At 45.3% G+C, this 22,507-nt stretch overlaps 1 protein-coding gene across 1 annotated transcript in view; it reads left to right on the plus strand.

Moving 5' to 3' along the window:
• The first annotated feature begins 19,124 nt into the window (after positions 1-19,124).
• hs3st1l2 (heparan sulfate (glucosamine) 3-O-sulfotransferase 1-like 2) overlaps positions 19,125-22,507 on the plus strand; it is a 43,866-nt gene continuing 40,483 nt past the window's right edge. Inside the window, exon 1 of the mRNA XM_056293073.1 lies at positions 19,125-19,157. The gene's annotated coding sequence lies outside the window, so the exon portion shown is untranslated. The remainder of the gene's footprint in view (positions 19,158-22,507) is intronic.

Raw genomic sequence — 22,507 nt, forward strand, 5'->3', positions numbered from 1 at the left:
GTCTAGAGTGGGGCCCTTTCTGAAAAGGATTTCCCCTTCACCTACCAACGGGGACTCGGGGTGGTTAGGCCCCTTTAGTTGGAAGTTATTTTTGTTGTTGATTAATGTGTTTTATATTTGTAGTTTTTTTGTTTGGAGCTCTGTGGGAATATATGGAAAAAGAGTATCAAGATGTCTAGATGGTTCACACTACTAAAATAATGTCGCTGAATGTTAATGGTCTAAATATGTTAAAGAAGAGGGAAAAGGTTATGATTAAGCTAAAAAAGGAGGATGTACAAATCATATTCCTACAAGAGACCCATTTAACACAGATAGAGCATGGGAAACTCAAGAAATATGGGTACAGACATTCATATTATAGCTCCTACAAGGAAGGGTGCAGGAGAGGTGTTGCAATTTTAATATCAAACAAAACTCAATTCGATTATGATAGGGAGATTGGAGACAAGGAGGGGAGATATATTATAGTGAAGGTGAGGTTAGAGAACAAACCAGTGACATTGGTAAATATATACGCCCCTCCTGAAAGTGATAAAATATTTTTTAAATCTTTGTTTGATGAGATAGCAAACGAGTCAGAGGGGGTCTTAATTTGTGGGGGAGATTTGAATGTCGTTTTGAATCACAAAATGGATACGACCAGTATCAGAAGGACTAAAACACAGGTCACTCGATTTGTAAATATATCACTGGAAGAGATGGGGATGGATGATGTGTGGAGACAATTCCACCCTCAGGAAAAAGACTATACACATTACTCAGCTGTACATAAAGTTCATTCAAGGATAGACTATTTCCTTATGAGCAAAGACGATATTTACAGAGTAAAGGAGTGTGGGATTGGAGGGGCGGATATCTCAGATCACAATCCAGTATATTTAGAAATTAATTTGAATTGTAGAAAGCGAAATACGGTTTGGAGGTTTAATGTGGGTCTACTGAATAGTGAGCAGAGTAAGATTATGTTAAAGACGGATATTCGGACATATCTAGAAGAAAACAGCAATGGGGAAGTAGACCCAACAATATTTTGGGATGCCATGAAGGCGGTCATCAGGGGAAAGTTAATAGCGCATTCAGCATTGATCAAAAAGGCAAGATCAATTATATCCAGAAAGAATACGGACAGGTTAAGAGAAATGGAGAGGGAATACCAGACTGCGGGAAATCCCGTGGTGTTGGAGCAAATCAAATCGGCTAAGTCAGACATTACTAAAGAACTGTTAGATGAAGTTGAGAAAAAAAGCTTGTTTCTCAAAGATATTATGAAACAGGCCCGCGCGCAACTAAACTGTTGGCAAAACGTATTCGCAAACAGCAAGCAGTTGGCCATATACATAAGATCAGAGACCCCCATTCAAATGAGTTAACGAATATACCAGAAAGCATAGAGGACATATTTTTGGGATATTATAAAGAGCTATATTCACAACCCACACCTGCACCCGAAGCGGAAATTAATACCTTTTTAAATTCATTAGATTTACCCTCAATTGGACGGCTTCAAAATGACAAATTAACAGCTGACATCAAGATGGAAGAGGTGATAGATGCAATAAATTCTTTGAAAAACAATAGAAGCCCGGGCAGCGATGGATACCCTGCAGAATAGTACAAAGTGTTTAGGGAAGAGCTGGCACCGATACTTCTGAGATCCTTCAATTGGACACTTCACAATAATAAGATACCACCATCATGGTCAGAGGCAATAATCACAGTAATTCCAAAACCGGGAAAGGATAAAGAATATTGTGGGAACTACAGACCTATTTCATTATTAAATGTAGATTATAAAATATATACGACAATTATCTCCAAAAGGTTAAACTCATTCATAGGTGATTTGATAGATGAAGATCAAACAGGATTCATGAGAGAAAGACAAACGCATGATAATATCAGAAGGACATTGCATATTGTTGATCAAGCGAGTAAGAGAAAACAAGCTACACTATTAGTAAGTTTAGATGCAGAAAAAGCATTCGATCGGGTGTCTTGGAATTTTTTGTATGCAGTATTGGAACGACTAGGGTTCAGCAATAAGTCAATACAGTGTATTAAAACATTATATCAACAACCTAATGCTCGGATTAAAATAAACGGGAGTTTAACGAACAAGTTCATTTTGCAGAGGTCGACAAGACAAGGATGCTGTTTGTCTCCGACACTGTTCGCGTTATTCATTGAGCCTTTAGCGGAGGCCATTCACCAAAATGAAGGAATTAATGGAGTGACAGTGAATGGCACTGTCCACAAGGTGGGGCTATTTGCTTATGATGTCATAGCCTATCTTGAGCAACCACATACATCACTCCCTCAACTAATGAAGCTACTAGAACTATATGGTCATTTATCTGGATATAAAATTAACATCTCAAAAACACAGGTGCTAGTTCTCAATTATACTCCAACCACAGAATTCAAGGGAAAATTTGACTTTAATTGGAATCTAAACAAAATCAAATATTTGGGAATTTACATTACCAAGGAATTGTCTAAATTACATAAAGCAAATTACGGCAAGATCAACGATGTGATGCAAAAGGATATTGATAGATGGTTCACTCTGCCACTTGACTTCAGCTCAAGAATTGAGACAGTTAGAATGAATATTCTACCAAGGCTTCTTTACCTATTCCAATCGTTGCCTGTAGAGGTGACTCAAGCTCAATTTGATAGGTGGGATAGGACAATATCTAGATTTATTTGGGGAGGGAAGAAGCCCAGAGTAAGGTATGAAACTCTCCAACCCTCAAAGGAAAAGAGAGGTATGGGTTTACCAAATCTAAAAGAATATTTCAAAGCTGCCCAGCTGAGATATGCTGTTGACTGGTGTAGGCAAGATTACATGGCCAAGTGGAAAGTCATGGAAAGGGAATATGGTGGGTACCCTATCCAGAATATTTTAGGGGATAAAGAAGTATACAAGAAAACAAAAACCCACATGGATTCAGTCACATTATTTACACTGGAGTTATGGTTTAAATTGATTAAAATCAACAAATTACAAGATGAGATACAGTTATTGAGATGGGTAGCATATGATAGAGACTTTACTCCAGCGAGGCATGATACAGTTTTTAAACTGTGGGTTAACTGGGGAATCACAGCATGGTGCACTCTAGAGGAAAAAGGGGAGATGGAGAGTTTTCAGGGTATGAAAGACATGTTTGATTTGGAGAATCATGACTTCTTTAGATATTTACAATTAAGGGATTATTACAACAAACGTATCAGGGGAGGACCCTCCATGGAGGTGAACAGTGTGATTCAAATTATAATTAATGCATATAAAGGGAGAAAATCTAGGACTATATCTGTACTATATCAAGCTCTCACAACTAGTAAACACTCAACTACATATATAAAAGAAAAATGGGAATTAGAATTTGGCACAGAAATTACAGAGGAGGACTGGCAGAATATGTGGAAAGTTCATCAATCCTCCACTAGTTCGCGGATATGGAGGGAATTCTCCTGGAAAAATCTGATACGTTTTTTTATTACACCAAAAATCAAAAATAGATACTCCAGCACCAAACTGTCATGCTGGAGGAAATGTGGAACAGAGGATGTAGACCACTCGCATATATTTTGGAAATGTAATAAGCTAGCGATGTTTTGGGAGATGGTTCATGATGTAATACAAAAGGTACTTGGATATGACTTCCCTAAGTGCTATATGACCCTCTATTTCTGTAATTTTAAAAACGACGATATAGGGCCAAGTGATAGATGTTTGGTTAAGATACTACTGATTGCGGCTAAGAAGGCAATCACAATAAAATGGTGCCAGGTGGACGCCCCCACACAAGGACAATGGATGGAAATAGTGGAGGACATTCATACAATGGAAAAACTGACTCATCGATTGAGACTTACAGTACCTCGGATGGAAGACCAGTGGAAGAAATGGACATGGTTTAAGGAGCAAACACGCGACAACGTAATTTATGAAAACACTTAAGACTGGAAAGTTAGACCCACAGGAAGCTCTTGTAGTTCATTTTTTGTGTGTTTTTTTGTTTGTTTGTTTTGAGTTGCCCTGTTGGGCTTGTGTGCAAGTAAATGTAGATAATTCAATGTTTACTTCTGAATACGGATGCCATGTTTGTAATGAACTAAAAACTTCAATAAAAACTAAAGTGATAAAAAAACGGTGGACTAGCCCTTTAAGGTTCTAAAATATGGTGTATTAGCCCTTAAAGGTTATATACTATGGTCTAGACATCTCTGGGTGTCACTAGGTTACTTCCAGTAAAAAGGTGGACTAGCCCTTTAAGGTTGTAAAAATACGGTGGACGGTCCCTTTAAGGCTAACTCAACATCTCACTTACTATAGCCTAGACACCACAGGAATAAACACACATGAATAATCCACACTCACACAGGTACTTAGAATTATATACACTACCGTTCAAAAGTTTGGGATCACATTGAAATGTCCATATTTTTGAAGGAAAAGCACTGTACTGTTCAATGAAGATAACTTTAAACTAGTCTTAACTTTAAAGAAATACACTCTATACATTGCTAATGTGGTAAATGACTATTCTAGCTGCAAATGTCTGGTTTTTGGTGCAATATCTACATAGGTGTATAGAGGCCCATTTCAAGCAACTATCACTCCAGTGTTCTAATGGTACAATGTGTTTGCTCATTGGCTCAGAAGGCTAATTGATGATTAGAAAACCCTTGTGCAATCATGTTCACACATCTGAAAACAGTTTAGCTCGTTACAGAAGCTACAAAACTGACCTTCCTTTGAGCAGATTGAGTTTCTGGAGCATCACATTTGTGGGGTCAATTAAACGCTCAAAATGGCCAGAAGAAGAGAACTTTCATCTGAAACTCGACAGTCTATTCTTGTTCTTAGAAATGAAGGCTATTCCATGCGAGAAATTGCTAAGAAATTGAAGATTTCCTACACCGGTGTGTACTACTCCCTTCAGAGGACAGCACAAACAGGCTCTAACCAGAGTAGAAAAAGAAGTGGGAGGCCGCGTTGCACAACTGAGCAAGAAGATAAGTACATTAGAGTCTCTAGTTTGAGAAACAGACGCCTCACAGGTCCCCAACTGGCATCTTCATTAAATAGTACCCGCAAAACACCAGTGTCAACATCTACAGTGAAGAGGCGGCTGCGGGATTCTGGGCTTCAGGGCAGAGTGGCAAAGAAAAAGCCATATCTGAGACTGACCAATAAAAGAAAAAGATTAAGATGGGCAAAAGAACACAGACATTGGACAGAGGAAGACTGGAAAAAAGTGTTGTGGACGGATGAATCCAAGTTTGAGGTGTTTGGATCACAAAGAAGAATGTTTGTGAGACGCAGAACAAATGAAAAGATGCTGGAAGAATGCCTGACGCCATCTGTTAAGCATGGTGGAGGTAATGTGATGGTCTGGGGTTGCTTTGGTGCTGGTAAGGTGGGAGATTTGTACAGGGTAAAAGGGATTCTGAATAAGGAAGGCTATCACTCCATTTTGCAACGCCATGCCATACCCAGTGGACAGCGCTTGATTGGAGCCAATTTCATCCTACAACAGGACAATGACCCTAAACACACCTCCAAATTGTGCAAGAACTATTTAGAGCAGAAGCAGGCAGCTGGTATTCTATCGGTAATGGAGTGGCCAGCGCAGTCACCAGATCTGAACCCCATTGAGCTGTTGTGGGAGCAGCTTGACCGTATGGTACGCAAGAAGTGCCCATCCAACCAATCCAACTTGTGGGAGCTGCTTCTGGAAGCGTGGGGTGCAATTTCTCCAGATTACCTCAACAAATTAACAGCTAGAATGCCAAAGGTCTGCAATGCTGTAATTGCTGCAAATGGAGGATTCTTTGACGAAAGCAAAGTTTGATGTAAAAAAAATCTTATTTCAAATACAAATCATTATTTCTAACCTTGTCAATGTCTTGACTCTATTTTCTATTCATTTCACAACATATGGTGGTGAATAAGTGTGACTTTTCATGGAAAACACAAAATTGTTTGGGTGATCCCAAACTTTTGAACGGTAGTGTATACAAATGTATTATGAGTAATAATTATTAGAATGAATGAAAGTAATAATCCTCAATGGCTAACAAGCATCTGCATTCATATACACACAAATGAATCAGACCAACACATTAGCATGCAGCTCAACAACCCTATAACTAAGCCGGCAATAAAAATAAAAGAAAGTCAACCCCCAGTTGCAGGCCTGTTTCTTTATCGGATACGTTGGGGCCCTAAACAGCCCTCTTCGCTTCCCTTGGGAGCCCGCACATCCAACTTGTACTCACAAAGAATGCTCCTCTTCGTCTCGCGCTTCCCGCCGGAGCGCAGCAGCGAACGTCAGGCCGGCAGCCATCCTAGCTAACTGGCTAGTTAGCCGTTAGCACCATCTCACGGTCGAACCGTGCGCTCGCCTCGGCAGCACAACACGGTAACAGACGACTCCTTCTGCGTTCCTCGATGGTCGCATGAACACACCACTACACTGTAACTGATAACGTTACTTCACTAAACTAGAAGACGGCCCGACTCACTGTGGGGCAAGCCCCTTACCGCATCCAGTCCATTCGCGCGTCTTGCTGTGCTAGCAACGAACACCGACTGGCTAGCTCGCTCCGTAACGTCGCTGGGTCCACATATGGGACTGACGAGTAGTCAGTTTGTCTCCCCAGTCCACACAAACAGTTCCCGGGATGGGTCTCGGTCAGACACCCGCACACATAACTGTTCACTAAACTTCAATTACATTTCTCTCCCCGCAAAATAGCATATAACAACTCGACATCAAACTGCTCCGTTTTGTTCACACAAGGGACGAGTGACCTCCTTTCTCTCACAGTTCAGTCTGCTCGCGCTGACGTTCCCCGCTGCCCTCTCAACCAATCACATTCAAGGTAAGTTATTCTCTCCACAGCCAACCAATCACAACAATGGTAAGTTTTCAACAATAAAAGTAAATGCATTTCACATTGGTAAACAACTGTTTTGCAGAACAATATCAACAATATAATATATTCATATTCAAAAGGTAAACAAAATAACAAACAGGCCAAACTCTTATCTAATAGTGCAATATAATATATCTAAGGCCTATAATTTAACCACAGGGTTACAATTACGCAACAGCACTACATCCGGGGAAGGTTCTAGGTAGTAATGGGTAAACCAATTTACTGGCACTGCCACGTAGTGGACATACAGGTAAGTGGATCTGGTTTAATACACAAGTTACTACACTCCCCCACCGTTAAGCTAACAAAAAGTTTCTCCACAGGGATCAACAATACTAATAACAATGAAACAAAGTAGGTATGTGCCAAACCTGACCTCCAACTAGTGTAATGTGATTCAACGTGACTCATTCTAATCAACATTTAACAGTCACTTTCGAGGAAACAATTATATATTTTTTTCTAACATGTTTTCAGTGCTACCTAGGAAGTTCAGGGTGGACTACCTGACTCCCGTGAGATCGAGGCACATTCTTGCCTTTCCTGGAACATGATCTTCACCATTACCTATCATAGTCTTTCAGATAAGTTGGGGAACGCTTCTGCCGGGTGGAGTGACAAACCTCCTGTGGCGGTGGTGCGACAGGTAAGACCACTCTTTCTGGGATGACCCTCTCTGATTCCCGAGGTTCAACCGCAGATTTCTGTTCAACCTCCGGGTTCTCTGATAGTCTCACAGGACTATCAGAGAAAGCGCTGTGTGGGTTTCCTCCGGGTGCTCCGGTTTCCTCCAACAGTCCAAAGACATGTAGGTCAGGTGAATCAGCTGTACTAAATTGTCCCTAAGTGTAAATGTGTGTGAGAGAGTCGACCCTGTGATGGCCTGGCGGCCTGTTCAGGGTGTCTCCCCACCTGCCGCCCAATGACTGCTGGGATAGGCACCAGCATCCCTGCGACCCTAAGGAAAAGCGGTTTGGATGATGGATGGATGGATGGACAGAGGAGTTCTCTCCACCATGTTTCATAGTTAGGAGCTAGCTTTAGTGTTAAATCACTTCATGAACCACTCTCAGCCAAAACCGTAGGAGTCTTAAAATTAGGGCTGACACGCCCATTAATTTTAGGAGCCCTAAGATGTTTCCTGAATACAGCCCCTGGTGTCTCTTTCCTCTGATGCATCCTTTCCTGTCCCTCTCACCTTTCATCTCCTCTCCCATGCTATTAACTCCTTTTTCCTCTCCAAGGCCCGCGGCTCCTGATGACAGCTGGAGCCACCAGGGCTCTGAGGCGCGTCATCGTGCTGCATCCCCAGTGTCCGGAGTCCAACCACAACACTCCCAATACACTCAGTAAGGTGCAGAGACAGAGACAGAAACACAGAGAGAGAGAGAGAGAGAGAGAGAGAGAGAGAGAGAGAGAGAGAGAGAGAGAGAGAGAGAGAGAGAGAGAGAGAGAGAGAGAGAGAGAGAGAGAGAGAGAGAGAGAGAGAGAGAGAGAGAGAGAGAGAGAGAGAGAGAGAGAGACCTTCGACCTTTAACCAATCCTTTAATGGTCCAACTTTTTATTTTCATTATCCACCCATTATCCGACCCGCTGATCCTTACTCAGGGTCGCGGGGATGCTGAAGCCTATCCCAGCAGTCCCTGGGCAGCAGGCAGGGAGACACCCTGGACAGGCCGCCAGGCCATTACAGGGCCCACACACACATTCACACCTAGGGGCAATTTAGTACGGCCGATTCACCTGACCTACATGTCTTTGGACTGTGGGAGGAAACCGGAGCACCCGGAAGAAACCCACGCAGACACGGGGAGAACATGCAAACTCCACACAGAGGATGACCCCCAAGGTTGGACTACCCCGGGGCTCGAACCCAGGTCCTTCTTGCTGTGAGGTGACCACACTAACCACTGCACCACCGTGCCGCCCCCTCCTCATCATATTCTTCATATTTTTTATAACTCCATTATAATTGCGTTATCCTCTTTCAATGTTGTATCGTGTAAATTGTGTAAACACAACATCATTGCACGTTGTCCGTCTTGGGAGAGAGTTCCCTCCTCTGTTGCTCCCCCTGAGGTTTCTTCCTGTTTTTTCTCCCTGTTAAAGGGTTTATTGGGGAGTCGTTCCTTATCCGATGTGGGGGTCTAAGGACAGGATGTTGTGTTGTTGTAAAGCCCCCTGAGGCAGATTTGTAATTTGTGATATAAAATTGACTCAAGTTTGGTAGAATTAAATCTATTGTCTTGTTTTCGGCCAAGGAAACGTTTCTGCTTGCTAGGTCATATTCCTACCGAGTCAGAAAACTCCATCAAGCATTAGCAAAGTATTCCATATGTAAAAAAGAAAAGAAAGAAAAATAAAATAAAATCTACCGAGAGCAACACCATGCCCAGCACCATCACTGCATCCCAGCTTCCCGTTTGTGTCTCCTTACTCCACAAACACACAGAGCACACACAAACACACACACCGTGAGTGAAGGACACCAGAAGACAGCAGCAGGGGCAGTGCGGGGTTGGCTGCCCCAGCTGGCTCAGGCTGGCTAATGAGCCTGTTTCTCATTTTGCTTCGTAGCAACTGAACAGGTCCTCCGAGGCTAATGAACGCTGCTTGTCCTTCTGCAGGCTCAAGACGCAACCATGTGCCACGGAGGAGACGACAGGGGGCTCTGTAGGGGCCGGAATGGGACCACATGTCCACGAAGGGGGTTGAAATAGTCAATGGTTTGTTATTCTCAGATCTGGGTTAACGCAATCGGCATGCACGTGCACGTGCGCGCGCACATGCACACGCAACCCCACACACATTCAGACAAATGGAAGCTCGTTCAGACAGCAGAGATAGTGGGGGAATGGGTGGAGATTGTTTAGCTCACTGGGGAAAAAAGCCAAACCCTGAGATTTTTGTTAATGTTAGATAACTCTTTTCCTCTCCAATTAAAGGAGAGGCTCGTGATTCAGACCTCTAGCAAGTTTTTCCACCCTTCACACATGATGTTTGGTTGATGGGTCCAGTATCCAGTCCCTGTCCAAGTCTTGCAGTGATTTCTCTCAGGACGCCGGTGGAAGCAGATGGACGGCTGCTTGTGACTGTCATGGTGCCATCCCAGATAGCATCCAGATGTGGACCACTTCAGGCAACTATGCGGCACTGATGGCCTTCTTCTTGCCCTGACAAAATGTATGTGAGCCTGAAGTGGCCCATATGTATAATACCAAATATGTGGCACATGCGACATTGCTATGGCTTGGTTCTGGCCCAGATCTGGCAACCAGGAGCGGACAGCCCAAATGCCATCATTCCACGTGGTATGTGGGCCAGATGAAAGTGTCGGGTGTGGGTTGGGTCTGGGCCACAGCAATTTGGCTATCTTAGGTGCTGTGTCCTGTTTCAGTTGTGCCCCCTTGATGGCCTTCACATTTCCACCCCTAAGTTTTTTGTGTGACACCTTCTCCATGATGAATGTCAATAGCTGTACAGTGCTTTTTTTATTAGAGCTATGACATGTTATTAGTAAGTGAAAAAGGAATAAACTGATGATTTGACGATGCCATCGAATAGAATAGATAAAGATAGATACAGTATCAAAATCATAATCATCTCTTCTTTTTTTTCTGTGATGGCACAAACTCACGTTTGTGGCGGCCTCACCCAGTACTGTCCATGCTGTGTCTTTGTCCACGTCTAAGTTTGTCTTAGTTTGATGGCTGGGAGAGCTGGTGCTGGATCGGCTGGGAGAGCTTGGTCTGCTGCGGGCCCAGGGACCACAGCCCTGCCTGGAGCTGTGCCCAAAGAGGAAACACCAAGGGCGGTCTGACAGGACGCAGAAGTGGGGCAGGCTAAGCTAACTGCTAGCCCATGGAGACCGGCAGGTCCGACAGTCATCCTGGCTGGCGTTCGTTCCCTTGGACAGTGATTTGTTGTTGCATAGTTTGGATATACACTCACTGGCCACTTTATTAGGTACACATTGCTAGTACCGGGTTGGACCCCCTTTTGCCTTCAGAACTGCCTTAATCCTTCGTGGCATAGATTCAACAAGGTACTGGAAACATTCCTCAGAGAGTTTGGAACATATTGACATGATAGCATCACGCAGTTGCTGCAGATTTGTCGGCTGCACATCCATGATGCGAATCTCCCGGTCCACCACATCCCAAAGGTGCTCTATTGGATTGAGATCTGGTGACTGTGGAGGCCATTTGAGTACAGTGAACTCATTGTCATGTTCAAGAAACCAGTCTGAGATGATTCGAGCTTTATGACATGGCGCGTTATCCTGCTGGAAGTAGCCATCAGAAGATGGGAACACTGTGGTCATAAAGGGATGGACATGGTCAGCAACAATACTCAGGTAGGCTGTGGCGTTGACACGATGCTCAATTGGTACTAAGGGGCCTAAAGTGTGCCAAGAAAATATCCCCCACACCATTACACCACCACCACCAGCCTGAACCGTTGATACAAGGCAGGATGGATCCATGCTTTCATGTTGTTGACGCCAAATTCTGACCCCACCATCCGAATGTCGCAGCAGAAATCGAGACTCATCAGACCAGGCAACGTTTTTCCAATCTTCTATTGTCCAATTTTGGTGAGCCTGTGCGAATTATAGCCTCAGTTTCCTGTTCTTAGCTGACAGGAGTGGCACCCGGTGTGGTCCTCTGCTGCTGTAGCCCATCTGCCTCAAGGTTCGACGTGTTGTGCATTCAGAGATGCTCTTCTGCATACCTCGGTTGTAATGAGTGGTTATATGAGTTACTGTTGCCTTTCTATCAGCTTGAACCAGTCTGGCCATTCTCCTCTGACCTCTGGCATCAACAAGGCATTTTCGCCCACAGAACTGCCGCTCACTGGATATTTTCTCTTTTTCGGACCATTCTCTGTAAACCCTAGAGATGGTTGTGTGTGAAAATCCCAGTAGATCAGCAGTTTCTGAAATACTCAGACCAGCCCGTCTGGCACCAACAACCATGCCACGTTCAAAGTCACTTAAATCACCTTTCTTCCCCATTCTGATGCTCGGTTTGAACTGCAGCAGATCGTCTTGACCATGTCTACATGCCTAAATGCATTGAGTTGCTGCCATGTGATTGGCTGATTAGAAATTTGCGTTAACGAGCAGTTGGACAGGTGTGCCTAATAAAGTGGCCGGTGAGTGTATGTGTTCTTAGTTTGGATATATGTGTTCTAGTTTGGATATATGTGTTCCAGTTTGGATATGTGTTCTTAGTTTGGATTTGGATGTGTGTGTTCTTAGTTACGATATATGTGTTCTAGTTTGGATATATGTGTTCTTAGTTTGGATATATGTGTTCTTAGTTACGATATATGTGTTCTAGTTAGGATACATGTGTTCTAGTTTGGATATATGTGTTCTAGTTTGGATATATGTGTTCTTAGTTTGGATATATGTGTTCTTAGTGTGGATATATGTGTTCTTAATTTAGATATATGTGTTCTAGTTTGGATATATATCTTCTTAGTTTAGATATGGCTGGGGTGTCCCTGATTCCTAATAAAAATTGGTTTACATTTCAGTAGACTCATTTGTACTTGAGAGTCAGTGGACCTCAAATCATACCATCAAAAGACGTAAACAGGGCAACTGGTTCTTCTGACGCCCGTAGAACTGAATGCTAGTAGTCCTCCGTTTAGATTTGTACTGTGACTTAACATCTTGTTTTTCTCCAAACAAGATGAGGGTGAGGTAATGCCATTTGTTTTCAAACAAACTTGTTTCAAGAATATTCTCACATGCTCACACACATTTGTTTTTCTATAAATGTTTGCGCCCGTCGTTGACTACATGCATCCCCTAGCCCTTAACCCAAACCTTAACTATCACAACCACATGCCTCACCGTAAACCCAAGCCCTAAACCTAAACCCAAGTCCTAACCCTAAACCCAAACCCTAACCCTAAATCCGAGTCCTACCCTAAACCAAAGTCCTAACCCTAAACCCAAACCCTAACCCTAAATCCAAGTTCTAACCCTAAACCCAAGTCCTAACCCTAACCCAAGTACTAACCCTAAACCCAAGCCCTAACCCTAAATCTAAGTCTTAAACCTAAACCCAAGTCCTAACCCTAAATCCGAGTCCTACCCTAAACCAAAGTCCTAACCCTAAACCCAAACCCTAACCCCAAATCCAAGTTCTAACCCTAAACCCAAGTCCTAACCCTAAACCCACGTCCTAACCCTAAATCCAAGTCCTAACCCTTTAATCAAGGCCGAACCCTAAACCCAAGTTCTAACCCTAAATCCAAGTCCTAACACTAAATCCAAGTTCTAAACCTAAACCCAAGCCCTAACCCTAAATCCAAGTTCTAACCCTAAACCCAAGTCCTAACCCTAAATCCAAGTTCTAACCCTAAACCCAAGTCCTAACCCTAAATCCGAGCTCAAACCATAAACCCAAGTCCTAACCCTAAACCCAAGTCCCAACCCTAAATCCAAGTCCTAACCCTAAATCCACGTCCTAACCCTAAATCCAACTTCTAACCCTAAACCCAAATCCTAACCCTAAATCCAAGTTCTAAACCTAAACCCAAGCCCTAACCCTAAATCCAAGTCCTAACCCTAAACCCAAGTCCTAACCCTAAATCCAAGTCCTAACCCTAAATCCAAGTTCTAACCCTAAATCCAAGTCCTAATACTAAACCCAAGTCTTAACCCTGAACCCAAGCCCGAACACTAAGACCAACTTCTAACCCTAAACCCGAGTCCTAACCCTAAATCCGAGTCCTAACCCTAAACACAAGTCATAATCCTAAATCCAAGTCCTAACCCTAAATCCAAGTCCTAACCCTAAACCCAAGTTCTAACCCTAAACCCAAATCCTAACCCTAAATTCAAGTCCTAATCCTAAACCTAAACCCAAATCCTAACCCTAAATCCAAGTTCTAACCCTAAACCCAAGTCTTAACCCTAAATCCAAGCCCTAACCCAAAAATAGACCCTTAAATAAGCGAGGAGCAGCCAAAATGTCCCAACTTTGGAAAAAATCTCTCCACTCTGATAGTTTAAAATTCAAACTGGTCTTCACAAAGATAGGAGTACAAGAAAACACACACTCAGCCATTCACTCCATCCTTAGCCACATCTACAATTTCTACAAGTGATATTCTTCGACTTGTTTCATTGAAGATGAGTCAATACAGAATGCTTTGGTAAATTGGGTATGTTTGGGAATGTGGTCTCGTCTGCGAGGGACAATTTAACGCTCAGCCTGAATGAGTGCCTGCACGTCATCCATTTGCAGAACATCTTTGCCATCCTCTCCATTAAACCCTCTCCCTCACACATACCTGCACATACACACACGCACACACGCACACACACACGCACACACACACACACACACACACACACACGCACGCACACACACGCACGCACACACACACACACACACACACACACACACACAAACACACACACACACACACACACACGCACACGACGAGCAGGGCTTAGCTCTGATGACTTGCCAAGCCCCCTCGGGGCCTTCTGAACCGTGTCGGGTTGTGTCGCCTGACGGTGGTGATGATGGGCGGAGAGGGGGAGACAACAGCTTTGTCTCTGTGCAAGGCTTTGTTGTGCTGTGTGTAGGAGGGTCTGCTTCCTGTCTTGCATTATTAATACCTGATGTTCACAGTTGACCTGGTGTTCACACACTTGCCTCGCCAGGCCCACCGTGATACTGTGTGCTCTGTGTGTGTGTGTGTGTGTGTGTGTGTGTGTGTGTGTGTGTGTGTGTGTGTGTGTGTGTGTGTGTGTGTGTGTGTGTGTGTGTGTGAAAGATAGGGAGATGTAGAGAGAGAAAGAGAGGTGGAGTAGGGGTTGACAATTCACTTAATGGTACATTCCATTCACGATAAACACTTCATGTGCGATTCATTGTGAGCAATATGCTCACGCGGCATGATTGTTTTCTCTTTTTTTTTTTTTTACCCCCCCCCCTTTTCTCCCTAATTGTATCCGGCTAATTACCCCACTCTTCCGAGCCGTCCCTGGGAGGGCCGCAGACTACCACATGCCTCCTCCGACACATGTGGAGTCGCCAGCTGCTTCTTTTCACCTGAGAGTGAGGAGTTTCACCAGGGGGACGTGGCACGTGGGAGGATAACGCTATTTCCCCCAGACCCCGCCCCTCTCCCCGAACAGGCGCACCGACTGACCAGAGGAGGCGCTAGTGCAGCGACCAAGACACATACCCACACTGACTTCCGGTTTCTACTGCAGCGGTTATACCAGTTTCCTGTTTGTTGGCGTGCGCTATTGACGATGGCATATTTTTCGCGATGCCTGCGAGATTTACCATGGATAAATGTCAACCACATGCACACAACTGTCCACACACTTCCACCTGCACCTACCAGCAAACGGGTGAAAAGGTTCTTGTACATATTAAGCTACGTACACAATTTGAGGATGAACGGACGGAATTGCCAATAGCACACGCCAACAAACAGGAACGACCGCTGCAGTAGAAACCGGAAGTCAGTGGAATACAGTTATGCACAGAGTCTACAGTGTCTGTAGGGACGTCCGACCAAGCCGGCGGTAACGCGGGGATTCGAACCGGCGATCCCCGTGTTGCTAGGCAACGGAACAGACCGCTGCGCTACCCGCACGCCCATAATGATGGTTAATAAACTGCATAATCTTCACCAGACTTCTCTATAGGCAAGGTCTATAAGGTACAACGCAGCATTTGTTTGGTTTTCCAGCTTTCTTAAATGAGCCCTGAAACTCCCGGCCGGTGTAAAACTGGCCCTTAACGTAGGTAATGTGCCCAGACACCACGTCGAGAGAACGAAGAGTGGGGCTCGGCGCTCCCTCGAAAAGCCCTGAGAGAAACCCTCGCTGACAACCATATAATGAGCCTCTGTGAGGATTTCTCCCCATCTTATTGTGTCTTCATCTTCCCTCTCTGAACCAAAGGGTGGAAAATAATAAATAAGGGACCGCAGGTAGGGAGCAAATTACCCATGCTTATTTATTCAAAGCCCCGTCACCCCAGAGAGAGAGAGAGAGAGAGAGAGAGAAGAGAGAGAGAGAGGAGAGAGACCCCCTCGGCTCCTCTCCCAGGCCGGAGCCTCTGCCAAGTCACATCCACACCCACCGCTCAGGAGGAGAGGAATAACGACACGTGAAAAGAAAACGAGAGAAAATGTGTTTTTTCCTTCCCAAGAAGCTGCTATAGACCCGGGGGGGGGATAGCAAGGAGAAAGAGGAAAGAGATTATCTGGGTGGAGATGGAGAGAGCTGGGAGAGGAAGAGGAGAGAAGACGGAGGAAGACAGGAGAGAGGACAGGAGAGGAAAACAGGAGGGGAGACTGGAGAAGACAGGAAGAAGATGGAAGGAAGACAGGGAATAACATAGAAGGAAGACAAGAAGAAGATGGGAATAAGACTGGAGGAAGATAGGAGGAAGATGAGAGGAAGACAGGAATAAGACAGGAGGAAGATAGGAAGAAGATAGGAGGAAGACAGGAATAAGATAGGAGGAAGACGGGAAGAAGATTGGGAGGAAGACAGAAATAAGCCAGGAGGAAGATCGGAGGAAGACAGAAGAAGATGGAAGGAAGACAGGGAAAAAGATGGGAGGAAGACAGAAATAAGCCAGGAGGAAGATCGGAGGAAGACAGGAAGAAGATGGAAGGAATACAGGAATAACATAAAGAAGACGGAGGAAATGGGAGGAAGACAAGAAGAAGATAGGGAGAAGACAGGAGGAAGACTGGAAGAAGGGAAGACAAGAGGGAGGAAGAGAGAAAATGAAGACAAAGAGGAGGGGAAAGGAGGCTGGTTAGGTTGTGTCCTCGCTGCAGGGAGGGAAATGCGAGGAAGGAGGAGGAGGAGACGGGGGGGGGGGTAAGCATCCAGGGTGGAGGTAGGGTGTGGGTGGAGGGGGAGCTAGCGTCTCCCTGGGGTCTGGGAGGGAGAGGAGGACAGTGCACCTCCCACAGTGAAAGTCAGTTGGGGAGCGCTTTCTGTTCAGGGAAGGAGAAATAACCCTCACAAACCCCTTTCAAAAATATGGAGACACATCTCCTACTCTGTAGCTGTGAAGAAGAAGAAGAAGAAGAAGAAGAAGAAGAAGAAGCTTTGTTGCAATAGCGAGGGGCTTCTCCTTATGTCTCACATTTCCCACCCCCCCCCCCCACACACACACACACACACAGAGTCCGCGTTGCATCTCATCACTATCACCTATCTTACACTTACATACAATGCCGGGTCAAAATCGAGACAAAATCGGGACAAAATCGAGACCAAAAAAAAGATCAAAATAGAGACAAAACATTTTGTCTTATTCAACAGAGAAAATCGGGACAAAATCGAGATAAAATCGGGACAAAATCGGGACAAAATCGAGAAAAATCGGGTCAAAACTCGAGATAAAATCGGTCAAAATCGAAAATTGGGACAAAATCGGGACTAAATCGGTACCAAATCGAGATAAAATCGGGACAAAATCGGGACAAAATCGAGATAAATCGGGACAAAAATCGAGATAAAATCGGGACAAAATCGAGATAAAATCGGGTCAAAATCGAGAAGAAACATTTTGTCCTGCTCAACAGAGAAAATGCCCAGAACAAGGGCAGAGTAACCTACCAGTGCAGTAACAGTTCAACACCAGGTAAAAGATTTGGTGAAGCAAGGTAAATATCCTTCAGCTGTGGTAAATAATCTTACAAGAGTCCCTTCCTGACGAGTAAACGCTTCTGAACAGCAGATGACCAGATGTTTCTGCGTGATTTTTAAGGCTGTCGGACCATCAACTGTTTTTACAGTTTACATCCAGAGCAGATAATTCAGCTTCATCTCTGCGTGAGTCTCCTGGCTGCTGGACTGGTGGGACCGTGCCGTCTCCTCATCTCTTGTGTTGTGGGTTTGGAGGCACTGATTTAGATAGGTAGCCTCAATGTAGGAAAATGCGGCAGGTATAAATAAATAAATAAGAATAAAATGGATATAAACATCTGTTAAATGTAATTTGTTTTAAGTTAAGGGGTCGTTTTCCTTTGACAGAAAACAAATGCAGTTCAGTTCATTGTCATTCATACTATCTGTCATCGAGGTGAGACGGGGACAAAATCCTTCTCAACATTGGTCCCCCCCAGGTGCATTTTTTCCTGTCCCTTTTCCCCTATTTTCTTTTTTTCATCAGACTTTAAAAACAAAACAGCTTCTCCTAAAATGAATCATAAAGTGATTTTTTTTCTTTTGTCTCTACGGATTTTCAACAAAATATCGAAAACGGTGGCATCAAACTGTGCCCTGGAAACATGAAAACGCTTCCTGCACGTTCTGAATGACAGCGGAGTGAACCAGGCAGCGCGCGCAGGCACGCACGCGCAGGAAAAAACAACAGACACGCGACAAAGATCTTTGTTGTTGGGACGGCTTTGACTTTGTTTTGTGCGTTACTTATTCATGACGCACAACCAACAGAGAGAGAGAGAGAGAGAGAGAGAGAGAGAGAGAGAGAGAGAGAGAGAGAGAGAGAGAGGAGAGAGAGAGAGAGAGAGAGAGAGAGAGAGAGAGAGAGAGAGAGAGAGTCTAGTGGGGGGAGAGACTAGTGGGGGGAGAGAGGGAGGGGAGAGAGAGAGAGAGAGAGAGAGAGAGACTAGTGGGGGAGCGAGAGAGGGAACGAGAGGAGAGAGAGAGAGAGAGAGAGAGAGAGAGAGAGAGAGAGAGAGAGAGAGAAGAGAGAGAGAGAGAGAGAGAGAGAGAGAGAGAGACTAGTGGGGGAGAGAGGGAGAGAGGGAGAGAGAGAGGGGGGGGGGCGAGAGAGAGAGAGAGAGAGAGAGAGAGAGAGAGAGAGAGAGTTGCGCGCGCACAAAGCGGAGTCTCTCACTCGCCGGCTCAGACGGTGGAGACACGCAAACAGCCGGAGTCAGTCGGGCAGCAACTGCGCATGCGCACTTCTTGCGGCGGAGAACGGGCAGATCAGATCGCACGGGAGGTAGGCTGAAGAGACCGGCGGTAAAAGTGAAAGAGAAGAGAAGAGAAGAGAGGAGAAGAGAGAAGAGAAGAGAAGAGAAGAGAAGAGAAGAGAAGAGAAGAGAAGAGAAGAGAAGAGAAGAGAGAGAAGAGAAGAGAGAGAAGAAGAGAAGAGAAGAGAAGGAGAGAGAGAGGAGATGAGAGAAAAGAGAAGAGAAATTAACAGTGAAGGTCTCAGGTAAGTACTCTTGTCTTTTTCCTTATTTATACCACCGTCTTGCTCATTATAATGCCACCCCATTATTTTATGTAGAAGACTGTAATGAACATGCTTTATGTAAACACTATAATGAACATGCTTTATGTACAACACTGTAATGAACATGCTTTATGTAGAAGACTATGATGAATATAATGAATATGCATGCTGCACATGGTCACGTGCATCACAGCATATAATGAATATTGCACTCTGTTTTCAGCTCTGTTCGTTCTCTGCAAGCTCCCTTTCAGTGTCTAATCTGCAGAAATAAGGCAATATGCCGTAGCAAAACTTTCATTCCCTGCCACAGCTGGGATGGCTGTGTATTTACTGCCTGGTTCACTAACCAGACGGTCCCACAAGGCTGCTCTCCTCGCACGGAACAAAACACAAGTGGGCAAAGGTGAACCACATGCAACAGTTCGCCTCTGTGTGTGTGTGTGTGTGAGTGTGTGCCAGAGCACTTTCCATTTCATATTTATTCATCTGTGTTGAGTTTCCCGGAGTCAAACAGATAAGAGCAGTGTTGACGTTCTGCAGCTCAGTCGAGAAGGTCGAACCTTCAGCCTCCGACAGGAGAGACGTCTCCATCTGAGAGGAGGAAGGGGGAGGGGGGAGAGGTGTGATAAGAGACTCTCTTCTCACGGGTGTGTGTGTGTGTGTGTGTGTGTGTGTGTGTGTGTGTGTGTGTGTGTGTGTGTGTGTGTGTGTGTGTTTGTGGACAGGAGAACGGTGTGAGTGGCGGAGACGTGAGGGAGGCCAGAGCGGCGGGTAGGTTTGTGACGGTGTGCTTGGTGGCGTGTCAGGTTTTGGGGAGAGTTGTGGAATCTGGATAAACAGGTGCTGCCTCTGGGTGAGAGCGGCTGACAACACCGTCATGCAGATTGTATGCATCTGCGGCACACAGCCCCGTTTAATTCTGCATCATTGCCATGCTTTGACACAATCTCGCCGTAGAACTTGAGTTTGGTTGTTATAAACTAATATTTTCTAGGTAATCCACATCATGCATGTAGTCTTAGTAGTGGACAAGAGTCAGCCATGAATGAGAAGAAGTTGCAGACGTGTGTAGTGCTTTTTGACCTTTGCCATGTTTGCACAGCGCTGACGTGGGCAGAGACAGTCTTACAGAGGGGAGGGGTGAATGGACGCATTGTTTTGGGCATGCATACGTCCCAGAACAAGATGCATGTGAGTCATGTGAGGGTTTAAAAAGGCCCGTGGAACAAGCTGCCCGCAAACCTGGCGATCACATCACCAACCGTACAACAACAAGAAAATCTGTTTATCTAATATGTTCTAGTTAACAAATGCCATTACCGCACACAGTATTTGATTTTTTTTCGAGTGACAGTTTCAAATGGACTTACAAGGGAGCAAGAGCTAGACCTCACACTTTGGTGTTGTTGGGAAAACATTAACCACCAACATTCTGTTTACCTTACTGTGAAGTCAGAGAATTGTTACTCCATGCTGGACGCCTCAGCAGGAAGTCAGGCGGGTGCAGCCCACAGACATCTATAGTACAGCCCACAGACATCTATGGTGCAGTCCACAGATATCTATGATGCAGCCCACAGACATCTATAGTACAGCCCACATCTATGGTGCAGCCCACAGACATCTATAGTGCAGCCCACAGACATCTATGGTGCAGTCCACAGACATCTATGATGCAGCCCACAGACATCTATAGTACAGCCCACATCTATGGTGCAGCCCACAGGCACCTATGGTGCAGCTCACAGACATCTATGGGGCAGCCCACAGACCTCTATGGTGCAGCCCACAGACATCTATGGTGCAGCTCACAGACATCTATGGTGCAGCCAACAAACACCTACGTATAGTACAGCACACATCTATGGTGCAGCCCACAGACATCTATGGTGCAGCCCACAGACATCTATGGTGCAGCTCATAGACATCTATGGGGCAGCCCACAGACATCTATAGTACAGCACACATCTATGGTGCAGCCCACAGACATCTATAGTACAGTCCACAGACATCTATGGTGCAGCCCACAGACATCTATGGGGCAGTCCACAGACATCTATGATGCAGCCCACAGACATCTATAGTACAGCCCACATCTATGGTGCAGCCCACAGACATCTATAGTACAGCCCACATCTATGGAGCAGCCCACAGACATCTATGGGGCAGCTCACAGACACCTATGGTGCAGCCCACAGACATCTATGGTGCAGCCCACATCTATGGTGCAGCTCACAGACATCTATGGGGCAGCTCACAGACACCTATGGTGCAGCCCACAGACATCTATGGTGCAGCTCACAGACATCTATGGTGCAGCCCACAGACATCTATGGTGCAGCCCACAGACATCTATGGTGCAGCCAACAAACACCTATGTATAGTACAACCCACATCTATGGTGCAGCCCACAGACACCTATGGTGCAGCTCACAGACATCTATGGGGCAGCCCACAGACATCTATGGTGCAGCTCACAGACATCTATGGTGCAGCTCACAGACATCTATGGTGCAGCCAACAAACACCTACCTATAGTACAGCACACATCTATGGTGCAGCCCACAGACATCTATGGTGCAGCTTATAGACATCTCTGGGGCAGCCCAGAGACATCTACAGTACAGCCCACATCTATGGTGCAGCCCACAGACATCTATGGTGCAGCCCACAGACATCTATGGTGCAGCTCACAAACATCTATGGGGCAGCCCACTGACATCTATGATGCAGCCCACAGACATCTATGGTGCAGCCAACAAACACCTACGTATAGTGCAGCCCACATCTATGGTGCAGCCCACAGACATCTATGGTGCAGCCCACAGACATCTATGGTGCAGCTCACAGACATCTATGAGGCAGCCCCCAGACATCTATGGTGCAGGTCACAGACATCTATGAGGCAGCCCACATATATGGTGCAGCCCACAGACATCTATGGTGCAGCCCACAGACATCTATGGTGCAGTCCACAGACACCTATGGTGCAGCCCACAGACATCTATGGTGCAGCCCACAAACACCTATAGTACAGCCCACATCTATGGTGCAGCCCACAGACATCTATGGTGCAGCTCACAGACATCTATGGTGCAGTTCACAGACACCTATGGTGTAGCCCACAGACATCTATGGTGCAGTCCACAAACACCTATAGTACAGCCCACATCTATGGTGCAGCCCACAGACATCTATGGTGCAGCCCACAGACATCTATGGTGCAGCTCACAGACATCTATGGTGCAGCTCACAGACATCTATGGTGCAGGTCACAGACATCTATGGTGCAGGTCACAGACATGTATAGTGCAGCCCACAGACAT

The sequence above is a fragment of the Lampris incognitus genome, chromosome 1, assembly GCF_029633865.1.
Source record: "Lampris incognitus isolate fLamInc1 chromosome 1, fLamInc1.hap2, whole genome shotgun sequence".
Classification (NCBI taxonomy): domain Eukaryota; kingdom Metazoa; phylum Chordata; class Actinopteri; order Lampriformes; family Lampridae; genus Lampris; species Lampris incognitus.